This window comes from Enhydra lutris, unplaced genomic scaffold (genome assembly GCF_002288905.1).
Source record: "Enhydra lutris kenyoni isolate GAN:26980312 unplaced genomic scaffold, ASM228890v2 scaffoldscaffold10, whole genome shotgun sequence".
Taxonomy (NCBI): Eukaryota; Metazoa; Chordata; class Mammalia; order Carnivora; family Mustelidae; genus Enhydra; species Enhydra lutris.
The window spans coordinates 16,037,455-16,053,715 of record NW_019154094.1 but is presented as its reverse complement, the minus strand read 5'-3'; the positions used below and the strand labels follow the sequence as shown (position 1 = coordinate 16,053,715).

The window sequence follows — 16,261 nt, the reverse complement described above, 5'->3', positions numbered from 1 at the left end:
ACAGCTTCTTTGTCTTTCTGTCCAGAAACACTCCCAATTCATTTTTCTAGATCCAACTCAAATGCTACCTCTTCTGTGTAGTCTTTCCTAATTCTAACAAGCACTGTTCCCTTCTTTCCCTGACACTTCTTCCCTTTCTTTTCTTTTTTTTTTTTTACAATATTTTTTACTATGTCTGCATTTCCCAATAAAGTGTGACTGCCTCCAAAACAAACACTATACTTCACTGTTCTATATCCCTACCATCTAACACAGTGTTTGCCACAGGGTTTGCAGCCCAGGGCTGCAAACTCGAATTACTATGGAGGCCAGCATAAATGAATAAAGTGGGCTGGATGCCTAGATATTTGACACATAGAAACATTTTTTACTCAACAGTGAGCCTTATTGGGAGTAGAGAGGGTCGTTAGGGCAAAGGAGTCAGGTAGGGCTTCAAAGAATTGTTCTCTACTGTTAAATCAGGAACATGAACAATTATGCAAATGATAGAATAAATGGTAGTACTCAGCCCCTGTAAGGGAGCAATAGGGAGTGGTGAGGACTGTAGGAATCTAGAAGCTCATTCTCCCTCTAGAAGGGATACTGCAGTTCCATTCTAGCCAAGTGATGCCTTGCAATAATTCATGCACAGTCTCACCAGTCTCACAGAAGATCTTCCTTCTTTTTTTTTTCCAAGAGGACCTAGGTAGCTCAATGTTTATGATAAATCTTCCAATTTTAAAATATTGTCTAAAGCCTAAAATTGTTTTGAAAACACTCTATGAGCCTAACAAACCATGCCAGGGCTACCAGTTTTGTACCTCTCTAATAAATACGCATAGCTCTTGACCAAATGAATGAATAGCACATATAAATCAAGAAAACTAATATTTGGATGAGTGGGTCTCAACTTCCTGTTTGTTAGAATCACCTGGGACATTCTATAAATAATTCATGTAAAAAAATTTTTTTTCCTAATGTCTATGCTTCATCTCCAGAGATTCTGATTTAATTGTCTTTGGATGGATATTTTTTAAATGCCTTTACAGTGATTCTAACGGGCAGCCTGGGTTGAGAACCACTGGATCACTTATCCAAACAAAAGTCCTGTGGCTCAGATGACACTCAAAAACACAGAAGTAACCCAAAGGAAGGTAAAATGATGGTCATAATAAGGAACTTATGGAGAAAGAAGTAGGTCTTGGAAGTATTCAGTAGATACTTGCACAAGTTTTTATTATAAATAAGTATAAGATTTATGGAAGTGTAAGGTCTTGCAGAAGACTGAGCAAAGGCAAAGAGACAGCAAAATGCACGGATGAGTTTTCTGAGGAATGGCCTCAGTGGGCAGAATGGCTAGGTCAGAAGAATATGAGAAGAATGTGCCTCCTGCTCCTAAAGTAGAGACACAATAATGCCTTTTTTAGGAAGATGAATTTGACATCAGGATTCAAGATGAATTTTTAAATCAAGTGAGACCAGAGATTAAGGATTATAGCTCAGATGTCTTTGCAGCCAACTGGGCATAAAATGTCAGTGTCTCCGAGGTAAGTGATGAGCCTGAGAGACTCTGCAGGGGAAACACAGGCAGGACTTGTGGATTCTCAGATAACAGACGGGGAAGAGAGCAGGGTCAGAGTTTGAGGGAGGTCAAAGTAGAAGCTGGAAAAAAGAAATAGCTATGAGAAAATGAGTGAGTCATAGTTATCTTTTCTCTGAAAAAGCTATTTCTTTTCTTTGAACTGTTTTGCTCTCTATATTTACCCAATATTCATTTATTCTTGGTGTTTATTTTATTTTATTTATTTGAGAGAGAGCGAGTGTGCACACACATACACACACGTGAGTGGGGAGAGATGCAGAGGGAGAGAATCTTAAGCAGACTCCCCACTGAGCATGGAGCCTGAGGCAGAGCTTGATCTCACAACCCTGAGATCACATTGTGAGCCAAAACCAAGAGTCGAATGCTTAACCCACTGAGCCACCTAGGCGTCCCTCTTAGTGTATTTGTTTATGTCAATCCTCATCAGCATTACATGTCCTAAATTGTATATTCCTGGAGTTTGTAAATTCTTCCATGTAAACCCTGGCCAGGTACTATGATGTATAAGTAGACACTGTAATTCTAAACTATTATGAAATTTCCAAACTTCCAAAAAAGTAGAGAGAAGACATAATAAACACCCATGTCCCCATCACCTATTTCCACAATTGCCAACTTTAGGCAGGACATTTTGGTCACACAGGGCACCAGTATTGAGAATTTGTATATTTATTATATACACTATCTTTAGAAAGAGAGAATATATATAACCCATGTTCATTAAAGAACCTTTAGAAAATATATAGAACAATGAAAAAGATCTCACTCCCCTGAGAACCACTGCAAACACCTCAGTCACAAATCAATCTAATGGAAGATTCACCACAGAATGAAAGGAGCAAGCATGTTTTTGATAACCAAACACTCAATCTGTATCTAATAGTCTGTGAATGCTTTCAGTAACAGAAATGATTGAGCTATAAAGCCTATCAGATAACTCAGAGAGCAATTGTGAATGCTCTTTTCTTCTTTTATCTCTCCAACTTAATGTTTTAAGAATTAATTATGTCTTTAAATGGAAATGCAAGTCTATATCCATATATTTTAAGTGTCTTTTTTAATTTAAAGTTCAAGGACACGTATCATGCTTGAGATTAGAGAGTAATTTGAATAAATATTAATTGCATCATTAACAATACTATAATAAACAGAAACTTTTCATAGGCCATATTTGGTCCCAACTTGTAGATAAGGATATGAGTATGTATTTTGCAAGTCCCATAAATGAGATCTTAATATATAATGATAGTCAACTTAAGTCACATATACAGAAAATTAATAATCAGGAGTGCCTGGGTAGTTCAGTCAGTTAACCATCTGACTCTTGATTTCAGCTCAGGTCTTAATCTCAGGTTCACGAGTTCAAGCCCTATGTTGGGCTCCACACTAGGCATGGAGCCTACTTAGAAAGAGAGAGAGGAGGGAAGGAAGGAAGGAAGGGAGGGAGAAAGGGGGAAGGTGAGGAGAGGAGAGGAAGGAAGAGAAGGAAGGAAGGGAAGGAAGAAAGAAAGAAAGAAAATTAATAATCATCACCTAATAGCATATTTCTTCTACCCTGTGAATCCCAACTATATTTCTGTTCCTTTATAACCATCAAGTTTCTCTCTTAAAAAAAAACTCATTGCACATGCATGACAGCTAAGATTACATGAACATACAGCAGTCCTCCCTTACCTGAGGTTTCAGTTACCTGTGGTAAAGTGTGGTTCAGGAGTAGATGATCCTCCTTCTGATGTATCATCAGAAACTCAGTAGTAGCCCAACACTAGGTCACACACCTACATCATTCACCTCACTTCATCTTCTCACGTAGAAATTTTATCATCTCACATCATCAGAAGAACAGTGAGCCCCACAGCACAATAAGATACTTTGAGAAAGAGAACACATTCACATAACTTATTACAGTATATTTTTATAATTGTTCTATTTTATTACTAGTTCTTATTAATCTGTTACTGTGCCTAATTTATAAATTAATCAGAGTTATGTATGTATAGGAAAGAATGGAATATATATGGTTTGGTCCTATCTAGTTTCGGGCATCCATTGAGGGTCTTGGAGCATATCCCCCAGGGATGGGAGGGGGGTACTGTACGTTGAACTTTGTGTTTTTCTTTCTACGAATACTTTTCAATTGCTAATTTTGTCATTTGTAGGCTTTGAAAGTTACTATAAATGAATATAATAATAATAGTTGTTCTCTGTATAAGATATTTTATTTGAAAGGTATAGCTAATGAATAGTGCCCAAGGGCAGACTTTCTAATCTTGAAAAAGCCAGGAGATATTTCTTCATTTCAACTGTTTGTTTTTGTGTCTGTCTGAAAAATGGACTCCCTGTGATGAGATTTTTGAATTGAATGAGAAAATGACTGTGTGCTCTTATAACTGACGATACAGTATTCATGTAAATTGTGGTACTTTATTACAAATGCACACACTGAGATCCCAGTAAAGCTGCCACAGAAAATAGTCGTTGCTTCCTATGGATGCTTTCTAGTATGTTCACTCTAACAAAAAAGGAAACCTTAAAACTTTCATTTTAAAGTGCATTTTGTCTAACGTCATGTAACTTGATCAAGAGCATTTAATGAAATTAATAAGATAATTGTGTTTCCAAAAAGCCAGTGTTACCACACTTCTCCACTGCTCACTTTGTCAGTTCCCAGGGCACGTTAGCTAATGACTGTTAGTCTGCAGAGAACTGTGGGGTCTCTGATGATCTTATTTTCATTAATGGAACCCTAGTTTAATTGAACCAGAGATTCAGGTCTGGTTATTGAAGTTGAGCATACGACTACTAATGGCAAGATGCAATGGTCCACTAAGCACAAATCAAAACCAGTGATTTGCTTAAAAATTAGGAGGCAGTTTTCCCAAGTGCCCTCTTTTCCACAACAGCAGTCTTTTTTTTTTTTAAGATTTTATTTATTTATTTGACAGAGAGAGATCACAAGTAGGCAGAGAAGCAGGCAGAGAGAGGAGGAAGCAGGCTCACTGCTGAGCAGAGAGCCCGATGCGGGGCTCAATCCCAGGACCCTGAGATCATGACCTGAGCCGAAGGCAGAGGCTTAACCCACTGAGCCACCCAGGCGCCCCTCCACAACAACAGTCTTAATTGGTCTTCTACTCCTATTTAAATGAGAAAAGACTAGCATCTCTGTTTCCTAGCACAATTGCAAATAGGTAAGTTGATGCATTTAGCAAAACCATGAAGTAATCATCCAACTACAGTTGGCACTGGTGAGATCTTATTAGAATTTCTTTGGGTTTCAATTTATGAAAGCAAAATTCAAATCAAGTAACAAAATCCACTATAAGGGAGAACTAAAAGAAAAAAGATTTAGATTGTGACTTCAGGAAAAAAACAAACATTTTACTTCTTTTTTTTTTTTTTTTTTTTTTTAAGAGAGAGAGAGAGCAAGCTGGACAGCAGGCACAGAGGGAGAGGGAGAGAGAGAGAATCTTAAACAGGCTCCTCCTCAGCTGGGAGCCTGATGTGGGGCTCAATCTCACAACCCCGAGATCATGACCTTAGCCAAAATTAAGAATTGGACACTTTAATTGACTGAGCCAAACAGGATCCTCAACAAAACACTTTTCTAAACTCACACTTTAGTAAAGACTTGTCTTAAGATTGTTGGTTTAAAGAGATGTCAGTTTGCGGGTCCAGGGTCTGATACTGTCAGAGTGAACTCAGCTGTCTCTTACATTTGAATTATACACCCTCTTTCCCCATCTTTAGTAAAAATAAGTCATACCTGGTCACATTCCTTTACAAAAAAATTTTTTTATGTAAAAGGAATTTAGTGTGGATATTGATGAGTATCTGTGAAATTTGTTACAGCAATGTCACATATCATATATATAATGAATTTGAATTTTTCTGAGATAATTCCACCAAATATTGAAGAAACTTTGATATATAAATATTAATATAATAGCAAATGTGAAAACCACATCTAATTTGTTACGAAGTTGTGCTACTTTTGCAGGACTGACTTGTTCCAACCTTTACATTTCTCCTTTAGATGTCTATTACAGCATGGATTATAATGACAAAACTAGAGACGAATTACTTGTGCATAGTAGGGAGTTGATTAAATACCCACAAATAAGATATTATGGATGCAGCTATCCAACTGACCTGATCTGCTTGTGATGGTCTGGAAAGGTCTCAGAGCTGTGTATGTCTATCAGTGACACATGGAAAGCTAGGATGTTGTCTCTGTATGAGCCCACTGATGTAGTAAATGAACAATATAGCTACATAGGGACGCCGGTATAGGTGTACTTTAAGGAAACACACAAAAATTAATAATAACCTTTAGGAACAGGGATAGTAGAGGAAGGGGCAGGAAAATAAGACTTACTTCTCATATCTTCCTCTGTTAGAGAATTGTAACTTTCTAAATATGTTCATGACTTGTGATATCAATAGAGATATATTATGTTAGAGCAACCATGAGACATGTTTAGTTTCTTCTGTATACCTTTCTGTCTTTTGAAAAGCCCAGAGAATTGCTATAAAATTAAAATATATTTCTTGGGGCACCTGGATGGCTCGGTGGGTTAAGCCTCTGCCTTCGGCTCAGGTCATGATCTCAGGGTTCTGGGATCGAGCCCCACATCGGGCTCTCTGCTCAGCAGTGAGCCTGCTTCCTCCTCTCTCTGCCTGCCTCTCTGCCTACTTGTGATCTCTCTCTGTCAAATAAATAAAATAAAATAAATATATATATATATATATAAGGGGAAGGATGGAGTACATGGGTGGCTCAGTGGATTAAAGACTCTGCCTTCTCTCAGGTTACAGTCCTGGGGACCTGGGATTGAGCCACACGTTGGGCTCTCTGCTTGGCGTGGAGCCTGCTTTTCCCTCTGCCTGCCATGCCCCCTACTTGTGCTGTCTCTCTCAAATAAATAAATAAAATCTTTTTAAAATTTAAAAAAAAAAAATATATATATATATAATGGGAAGGAAATCCAAAATTAATGACAAAAGAAAATCTTTTAAATATATAGTTGTATATTAAACTTGTTTATTTATGATGTAATAGGGGAATATCTGTGACAATCTATACAGTATTAGTATCAATTATGCTCATGTACATTTTAATACATAGTTCACATAGTGGTGAACATGAGGCCATAATCATCCAGTAACCCCCAAGACACCCTCTCTTTAACATCACCCTGCTTTTATTTCCATCACAGCTCTTATCCTTACCTGTATTTTCTTTTTCCTTAATTCTTTGTTTGTTTATTGCTGTCTCCTGAAGGGGAATGTGAGCTTCAAAACTGCAGGGGTCCTGTTTATTGTTGTATCCCTAGCATCTAACTCAATCTTTAACCCTTACCAGGAACTCGGTAGATATTTATTAATTAAGTGATCAAGGAGTGAATGAAATGCTGGCCATATAATTTGAGAAGATGAGTATATTAAGCAGCAAATCATCATCATCATCACTACTAATGTTTAGTGACTTTTTGCTGTATCCTTTGCGTAGTGTACCAGTCAAGTTCTCCAGAGAAACAGAACACTCACATATATACAACTTACATACCATATAGGCCTTGATAATTTCCATCATTTGGTTTTAGAATATATATACATGGAGAGGGAGAGAGAGACCAATCATAAAGAATTGGGTCACACAGTTATGGGGACTGAGAAGTCCTAGGATCTGCAGTGGTCGGGCTGGGAGACCAGAAGAGCCAATGGTGGAGTTTCTGTCTGAGTCCAGGAGAGCCAATAGTGAAAAATGCCAATCTGAGGATGGCTGAAGACCAATGTCCTAATTAAGGGGTCAGGCAGAGAGATCAAATTTTCACTTCCTCTACCTTTTTGGTATATTCAGGCCTCCTTGGATTGGGTGATAAGGCCCACCTACGTTGGGGTGGATTTTATCGATTCAGATGTTCATTTCATCCAGAAAGGCCCTCACAGTCATACTCAGAGCAGTGTTTAATCTGGGCACCCAGTGGTCCAGTCAAGTTGATACATAAAATTAGCCATCACACATCATTTATTCCATTTAATCCTCTCATATATCTTTTTGTATAGAAACCATCATAATTATCATTTTGTAGGTAAGGAAACTGAGGCTCACAGACAAATTAATTAGTGAGTGGGAGATTTAGGATGTGACCAGGTAGTCTGGATTCTAAGAAGCATTCTTTTTTTTTTTTTTTAAGATTTATTTATTTAACAGAGAGAGAGAGAGATTACAAGTAGGCAGAGCAGCAGGCAAAGAGGGGAGGAATCAGGCTCCTTGCTGAGCAGAGAGCCCAATGTGGGGCTCGATCCCAGGACCCTGAGATCATGACCTGAGCTGAAGGCAGAGGCTTAACCCACTGAGCCATCCAGGTGCCCCTCTAAGAAGCATTCTTAACTGGTTGCTCCCATTAAGCAATTTCTCACTACTTGTTTTAAGGATTTTCTTCTGAGGAGCCTTCTCATGTCATAGGAAACTGCTATTTCCAAAACCAAATGATGGAAACTATCTACCAAGACCTATATTATATTTAAGCTCCATTCTATCAAAAATGGAAAGTTTTCTTGAGATAATAAAATTGTTTCCCTGAAAAGTTTTCTTTACTCATTAATTTTAAAGACCAAAAGCTAGACTATTGATAGCTTTTTAATAAATTAAGAGTTTGTGAAGAAAAGTAACATCTTGTGCTTTATTACTTTTTATCTTGTTGCCATATCCTAACTTTACTCACAGATGACATTGTCTAAGGTCATACTCAAGTTTAGAAAAAGAGATATTCTAATTTTAGTTTCTAATGTGTTTTATTACCTTTCAAAAATGTCTTAAACTTTTTTAAATTAACATATAATGTATTATTTGCCCCAAGGGTACAGGTCTGTGAATCATAAGGCTTACACATTTCACAGCACTCACCATAGCACATACCCTCCCCAGTGTCCATAACCCAACCTCCCTATCCCTGCTCTCCCACCCCCCAGCAACCCTCATTTTGTTTCATGAGATTAAGAGTCTCTTATGGTTTGTCTCCCTCCTGATCCCATCTTGTTTCATTTTTTCCCTCCCTACCCTGACTACCCCCCACCCTGCTTCTCAAATTCCACATATCAGAGAGATCATATGATAATTGTCTTTCTCTGATTGACTTATTTCATTTAGCATAATACCCTCTAGTTCCATCCACATCGTTGCAAATGGCAAGATTTCATTTCTTTTGATGGCTGCATAGTATTCTATTGTATATATATATGCCACATCTTCTTTATCCATTCATCTGTTGATGGACATCTATGTTCTTTCCATAGTTTGGCTGTTGTGAACATTGATGCTATAAACATTCAGGTGCACATGCCCCATCAGATCACTACATTTGTATCCTTAGGATAAATACCAAGTAGTGTGATTGCTGGGTCGTAGGGAAGCTCTATTTTCAACTTTTTGAGGACCCTCCATGCTGTTTTCAAGAGCGGCTGCATCAGCTTGCATTCCCACCAACAGTGTAGGAGGGTTCCCCTTTCTCCGCATCCTCGCCAACATCTGTCGTTTCCTGACTACTTAATTTTAGCCATTCTGACTGGTGTGAGGTGGTATCTCACTGTGGTTTTGATTTGTATTTCCCTGATGCCAAGTGATGTTGAGTACTTTTTCATGTGTCTGTTGGCCATCCGATGTCTTCTTTGCCAAAATGTCTGTTCATATCTTCTGCCATTTCTTGATTGGATTCTTTGTTCTTTGGGTGTTGAGTTTGATAAGTTCTTTATGGATTTTGAATACTAGCTCTTTATCTGATATGTCACTTGCAAATATCTCTCCCATTCTGTCGTTTGTCTTTTGGTTTTGTTGATTGTTTCCTTTGTTTTGCAAGAGCTTTTGATCTTGATGAAGTCCCAATAGTTCATTTTTGCCCTTTCTTCCCTTGCCTTTGGTGATATGTTTAGGAGGAAGTTGCTGCGGCTGAGGTTGAAGAGGTACAATCTGTGTTCTCCTCAAGGATTTTGATGGATTCGTGCCTCACACTCAGGTCTTTCATCCATTTTACATCTATTTTTGTGTGTGGTGTAAGGAAATGATCCAGGTTCATTCTTCTGCATGTGGCCATCCAATTTTCCCAACACCATTTGCTGAAGAGACTCATTTTTCCATTGGACATTCTTTCCTGCTTTGTCAAAGATTAGTTGACCATAAACTTGAGAGTCCGTTTCTGGGTTCTCTGCTCTGTTCCATTGATCTATGTGTCTGTTTTTGTGCCAATACTATACTGTATTGATGATTATAGGTTTGGAATAGAGCTTGAAGTCTGAAATTTTGATGCCACCAACTTTTTCTTTTTCAACATTTCTCTGGCTATTTGGGGTCTTTACTGATTCCATATAAATTTTAGGATTATTTATTCCATTTCTTGGAAAAAAATTGATGGTATTTTGATACGGATTGCGTTAAATGTGTAGATTGCTTTAGGTAGCATAGACATTTTCACAATATTGGTTCTTCCAAACGATAAGCATGGAAGGATTTTTTCATTTCCTTGTATCTTCCTCAATTTCTTCATGAGTACTTTATAGTTTTCTGAGTACAGTTTCTTTGCCCTTTTGGTTAGGTTTATTCCTAGGTATCGTGGGGTTTTGGGTGCAACTGTAAATGGGATCGACTCTTTAATTTCTCTTTCTTCTATCTTGCTGTTGGTTTATAGAAATGCAACTGATTTCTGTGCAGTGATTTTATATCCTGACACTTTACTGAATTCCTGTATGATTTCTAGCAGTTTTGGAATGGAGTCTTTGGGTTTTCCACCTAAAGTATCATATCATCTACAAAGAGTGAGGGTTTGACTTCTTCTTTGCTGATTCGGATGCTTTTTATTTCTTTTTGTTGCCTGATTGCTGAGGCTAGGACATTCAATACTATGTTGAATAGCAGTAGTGATAGTGGACATCCCTGCCATATTCCTGACCTTAGGAAAAGCTCTCATTTTTTCCCCATTGAGAATTATATTTGCTGTGGGTTTTTCATAAATGGCTTTTTTTTTTAAGATTTTATTTATTTATTTGTCAGAAAGAGAGAGAGAGAGCGAGCACAGGCAGACAGAGTGGCAGGCAGAGGCAGAGGGAGAAGCAGGCTCCCCACAGAACAAGGAGCCCGATGTGGGACTCGATCCCAGGACGCTGGGATCATGACCTGAGCTGAAGGCAGCTGCTTAACCAATTGAGCCACCCAGGCATCCCTCATAGATGGCTTTTATGATGTTGAGGTATGTACGCTCTCTGCCTACACTGTGAAGAGGTTTGATGAAGAAAGGATGCTGTACTTTGTCAAATGCTTTTTCTGCATCTATTGAGAGAATCGTATGGTTCTATATATTAGACTGGTGAATAGAGCAGAGTCACATACTTGATTTTGGGTATATTTTGGTCTGTTAGAAGAAACTACCTCCCAAAATTTTAAAGAAAGAAAAATATATATACAAAAATAAGGGTAAACATGATGAAGGGATGGAATATGACTGTAAAGATGAAAATTTAAAAATATTCTAAAAAAGGAATTGATAAGATAAGAAGTTGGTTGAAGAAAGATTAAAAAAAAAAAAGAGGAAAGCATGTGATCAGGCTGGAGATTAAAACAAAGCCATGCACTAGATTTAGGGTATATTTTGATCTCTTAGAAGAAATTTTATCCCAAAATTTTAAAGAAAAAACCTATATGTATATAAAAAATAAGGTTAAATACATTGAAGGGATAAAATATGACTATAACAATGAAAATTTTAAAAGATTTTTAAAAAGGTATTGATAAAATAGTTAAAAAATGTTAAAATAGGAAAAAGGAAAATTTTAAAAATAGAATAAAAAAATAAAATTTTAAAAATTTAACTTTAAAAGACTAAAGGATCATGGGGAAAAGGCCATGAATTCTATGTGCTGCTTTCCCCTAGCTCTGGAGTTCCACAGATCTCATTAATTGGTGAACTTGGTCCTGGCTGGATGTTCTTGCTTATCTTCTGGGGGAGGGGCCTGTTGTAGTGATTCTCAAATGTCTTTGCTGGAGGTGGAATTGCACCACCCTTGCCAGGGGCCAGTCTAAGTAATCTGCTCAGATTCACTCTCCTAGCTTTTGTTCCCTGAACCCTTTCCGTACAGCTTTGGAGGACAGAATGAAGATGGCGGCTTCCCAGTCTCTACCCCATAGGAGCTGAGAGCTCAGGGCCCCACTCCTCAGTGCCCCCTCATTGAAGAGCAGTCAATCCCTCCCATCTCTCTGGTCTCTAGCCACACTCTGTGCTCACCCAGCCTGTGACCCAGCATTTCTATCTGTGGTGCGTGCCCCCATTTGGAGTCTCCAAACCCAGCCAATTCCTGCAGCACACTCCCCTGCCACTCCTCCCATAGGAGGAAGGAGGGAGTCTCCCCAGATCTGCTGCTTATGGGGTCCCTCCTTGAAGAGCAGTCGCCTGACTGTACCTTGGATCATGGTTTAAGGTAATCCTGAGCTGAGAGCCCATGCCTCAGCTCCATCTCTGCAGCTGGCTTTTCCACTCTAATACTGGGAGCTGGGCCACACTCAGACAGCCCAGGTCTTTCTGTGACCCTGTGGGTCCTGAGACCTTACTATCCCAGTAAGGGCCACCCCTACTGCTTAGCCTCTGGAGCAATGTCCCTCAGTGGAGCAGACTTCTAAAAATTCCAATTTTGTGCTCTGCTGTTCTACTGCTTGCCAAGAGCCGGCCCCTCCCGCCACGGTCTATCTTCCCATCACTACAGATCTAGTTCTCTGCATGTCCTACCTTCCAGAAAGTGGTCAATATTCTGTTCCTAGAATTACTGCTCTTCTTCTCTTCTATCACCTGTTGAGTTTGTAGGTATTCAGAATGGTTTGATAAATATCTAGCTGAACTCCTGGGACCTGATGATATTTCAGTCTCCTACTCCTCTGCCATCTTGCTCCTCCCCCCTTAAACTTTTTATTAATGAGATACAACTGCTCAGACCTGGTGCCCAGTCACTACTGAAAGGATGGATGAATGAAGGAATAAGTGATTATGAATGGACTTTGTAAAGTGTTAAATGCTATTCAAGATGGAAGATATGAATAACATATTAAGCGTTTAGTCCCTATTGAGCACAGTATTTGGCATGTTGCATGCATTGTTTCATACGATCTAACAAAAACACCATGACTTAAGTACTATTATTATCCTAATCTTATAAAAAGGAAGTGAGGCTTAGAAAGGCTAAATACCTTGTCTAAAATAATATTGCTTTCCTAGATCAGCTTTTTTTTGTAATTTTGACATTCTTTTTAACAGTGCACATATAATAAAATAAAAATTAATCTAATTCAAGGTCTGGATTTTGGTAGCAAGTTTAATTCTGATTTGATTGCCAGATAATAGATGTAAGTCTTGAGCATGACCCTTCAATGATTAGAGTTGAAAATTCAGCAGGTTTTTCTGGTTAAGCTTTGAAAACCCTGCAAACTTAAATGACTATAATAATTAGAACATTGTATCTTGAGACAAAAATGAATGTTTATTTTTCTAAAAGACAATTAGAGAGTAGACCCTCAGGTTTTATATTCTAACTACAAAGGCATGTACCCCTCATAAAATACCAAAATAATTAACGGTAACATCTCTGACCTACACCAAGTTCATTTTCCGCAAACTCAAGAAAATGAAACGCCTAGAGCATGACTTTAATCTAATCTTGATTTTTAACCTTATATTGTGCATATTGATATCAGCTCTTAAAAGAGCTCCCTTTACAATTCAAAAGGCATGCATTTCTGCTTGTAGTTTTCTTTTATTAAGGTTTTTCTCATTATAGAAACTTTGTCCTTTTACTTTTTATTTTAGAAACCAAAAGTCTAAATTACTTTTCCTTGTAGGTTTTAATTAGGATTCTCTCATAGTAGATAAATAGCCTGATACATGTTTATAGAGATAATTGTGACAATTAATGATTATAAATAGAATTACTAAAATGAAACAGCCTTTAAGAATGTGTATATGTTAATTGTACCGAGAAATTTTTTTAAAATCTGCTAATTAAAGAAATACTTAATGGGTAGAGTACTGGTATACTTTCACTTGTGAAAAAAGTATACTAACATTTGTAAATTAAAAAAAAAAACTTAAGTTTAAATGCAGAGTGGTAGGTTACTCTAAAGAAATTCTGTAGTAGAACTTCTTATAAAATATAGTCATATCTAATTTTCTGTTATTTAGAAGACTATATTATATGAGGTTTTCCTGTATCTTTAATGGTCACTGAATATCCACTGCTAAGTAAGAGATTCCTCTAAAAAATTCAAGGTATTTAGGAATTTTAATTTTTTAAATAGCTACAAACTAGTTTATATATACATTTTGTTGGAATTAGAGCTAGAACTATGTCAGTGTGTTTTTTTAATATTCCCTCCCCTAAAAATCTTCCTTTTAATCTTTAATACTATTTAATAATTGTGATGAACTTTATCCACTGTCTCCCATGTACTGTCCCAAGCTCCACAGTTGGAGATACATACAGTACCAAATAAATGGTCTTTCTACTCAAAGGAGCTTAAATTAATTGTGGGGGAACCTCCATGTGTATATAAAGAATTTGAAAAAACATTAAGGAAATCACCCCATAAAATGTTTGAACAGAAAGGTGTGCAAAAGATATGCCCATAGCCTAATGGTTCCCATGACTAGAAGTTAGGGGAAGAAAAGTTCCTATTCCGATACTAAAAATTCCCATGTAACCCCAACACATACTCCATGCCCTTCAGGACCTTCAGTAGCTCTTTCTGGGAAAATCCAAGTTTGAGAACAAAATCAGTAGACTAGAATTTGTTCTACTTGATCACAGATTGTAAAAATGATGATAGATTCTATAATAAATTTTTCTGATTAGCCTGGGATTTGTGTCATTGCTTTTTGTTATTGATCCTGAGAGACCAATGATGTTTCATTAACTCCAAATGGTTATTTATAGTGACTAAAAAAAACACAGATGCACACACAGCCAAGTCTACCTGCTAACACTAGAACATTTCACATGTAACCTGAGGAGGCATCTGATTGTGGTGCTGTATAGCACTACTGATATTGAAAGCCATACCACTCATGTGGTAATTATCAATTATCAATGTCTTGGTTATTGTTGAGACTTCTCTCTCATCCCCCATATCCTGGCAGTTGTCCAGTCCTGCCCAGTCTTCCTCCATTCACAATAAAACCTGCAGATGGAATTTTCTTAAAATGAGAAATGAAATTCTAGCCATAATTAGAAATATTTAGTCATTTAATCCAATATCCCATTTGACTCATTACATTTAATGATTCATTCATTTTGCTCAGCAGGGATCTATCATTCCATGTCAGGTATCAGGCTAGTAATTCAGGGGTGACAAACTAGGCTACTGAATTTATATCTACTGAGCATACATTATCAGAGAATCCCACAAACACATGTAAAAGTACAATTTTAAAAGAATGAAATCTTGCCATTTGCAATGATGTGTATGGAACCAGAGGGTATTATGCTAAGGGAAATAAGTCAATCAAAGACAAATACCATGTGATTTCACTCATGTGTGGAATTTAAAAGCCAAACAGATGAACATAGGGGAAGGGAAGGAAAAATAAAATAAGATAAAAACAGAGAGGGAGGCAAACCAGAAAAGACTCTTAACTCTAGGACACAAAGTGAGGGTTGCTGGAGGGGAAGTGGATGGGGGGATGTGATAATTCAGTGATGGGCATTAAGGAGGGCACTTGCTATAATGAGCACTAGGTGTTACATGTTATGTTATATATACCAATGAATCACTAAATTCTGTCCCTGCAACTAATAATACACTATATGTTAACTGGATTTTTTAAAAAAATTAAGTGCAATTTTAACAAGTTATAAGGGAGGGTTATGGGAGTACCTATACTGGAAGAGCCTTCTAGCTATGGAGAACAGCACACACAAATTAGATGGTAGGCAGGAAGAACTGAGGATGCCAGTCTGTGGAGAGAGCAGAAAACGAGGGGTGAAAGGTGTGAACTGAAGCCAGACATGTATGTTTTTGCAGCCACTGTTAGGATTCTTCTTAATCCTAAATGCAACAGGGAAGACACTGAAAAGTTTTAAGTGAGGGAAAAGAATGACTTGATCAGATGTATGTTTGCCTAAGACCACTCTGGCTACATTTTGGAGAGGACCTGGGTCAGGGACCCAGCATCGACATGGGGAATCCCTTGAGACGCTCTGTGATCATCCAGGAGAGGGATGTGGTCGCCTAGACTGCAGTGCTGACGGAGGAGGTGGAGAGAAGTAGACATGGGTTGGCTGTGGAGAAGCTGAAGAGAGGAGTCAGGGATGACACCTGGATCCTAACTCTTCAAACTCCGTGGACCGTGGTGCCAGTCATTGGATCATGTTTTCCGCTTAAAGCATCTTTGAGACATGGAAGAGGAACTGAGAAAGAAAGCCACTAGATACAGGTGTGGAGCTCAGAAGAGAGGACTAGGCCAGAAATGGAAAGCAGGAAGCCCTCTGGTGTCTGAATCTGCTTTACAACAGCCAGAATAACTTCCCAGACTTCTGCTTGGACATCTTCAAAGTTACAGAACATCTTCCACCACAATGACCACATATGCTTAATTAAAGAAAGATGTTCCTTATGTTGGACTAAAACCTTAAAGTCAGTTCTTCTCA

At 37.9% G+C, this 16,261-nt stretch overlaps 1 protein-coding gene across 7 annotated transcripts in view; it reads left to right on the top strand.

Moving 5' to 3' along the window:
• LOC111144282 (chromosome unknown C3orf67 homolog) overlaps positions 1–16,261 on the top strand; it is a 247,545-nt gene that overhangs the window by 133,607 nt on the left and 97,677 nt on the right. The gene's annotated exons all lie outside the window — the stretch shown is intronic.